This window comes from Microtus ochrogaster (genome assembly GCF_000317375.1).
Source record: "Microtus ochrogaster isolate Prairie Vole_2 chromosome 14 unlocalized genomic scaffold, MicOch1.0 chr14_random_1, whole genome shotgun sequence".
NCBI lineage: Eukaryota > Metazoa > Chordata > Mammalia > Rodentia > Cricetidae > Microtus > Microtus ochrogaster.
This window is the reverse complement of record NW_004949096.1, coordinates 27,286,104-27,287,117: the sequence shown is the minus strand read 5'-3', so window position 1 is coordinate 27,287,117 and position 1,014 is coordinate 27,286,104.

The window sequence follows — 1,014 nt, the reverse complement described above, 5'->3', positions numbered from 1 at the left end:
GGTGTCTTTAATCTTGGCTATTCTTACAGGGAAAAGATGGAATCTCATAGTTGCATTTCTCTAATGACTAAGGATGTTATTATGTGTCAGCATTAAGTTCATCTGTCGAGAGTTTTAAGTTTAGGTCTGTAACACATATTTTTATTGGATTATTCTTTTGATGACTAATTTCCTAAGTTTTTCTGATTGTTTTTTGAGTGGATTAAGTGGTTAGTAAAGATATTTTCTCATTCTTTAGACTGATATTATGCCTTGTTACTATGTCCTTTGCTATACAGTAGCTTCTCAGTTCAGGAAATCTGATTTATTTATTGTTTCTCTCAAGTTTTGTGCCACTGAGGCTGTGTTTGAGATGTGCCAAAGTGTACTCTTAACTTTTTCTTCTGTGACGTTCAGTGTGGTTGGTTTTATGTTCAGATCTTGATTCATTTAAACTTGAGTTTTGTACATAGAGATAAATATGGATCTGTTTTCATTCTTCTACATGTTGATGTCTAGTTAGGCCTCCATCATCAGTTAAATATGCATTCTTTTTCCATTTTCCTATCAGCTAGGCAGACTTACAACTTTACAGGAAGATAGTTCACAAACTTTTAATTATTTATACAATGGTTAAAGCCTTAGTTACAATATTCTTATGGGAGATATTGAACCACTAAGTAAAACTCTTAAAGGAAGCAATGAGCCAATTTCCAATAGAGAGCTTACAGAAGCTGCCAGACAGGTACTCAAGCAGGTAAAATATAGATCAACAGGTAAATTATGCAATAATGTACAAGTACAGTATATTAATTATGATTCAGCTATGACAAGTGTGTATTAAGTACAAAACTTATTCTACAGCAGTTTTATGAAAAGAACAGAATGCTTTTTAGAGCTGCATCTTCCCAGGTTTTGCCAGTTAAGATATTAAAGTTTTAATTAGATCAGTAGCTTGTCTAATACAGAAGAGCAAGATAAAATCTCAGAGATAGCTTAATAGAATATTGGCTATGATCAAAGTTTCTTTTTTTT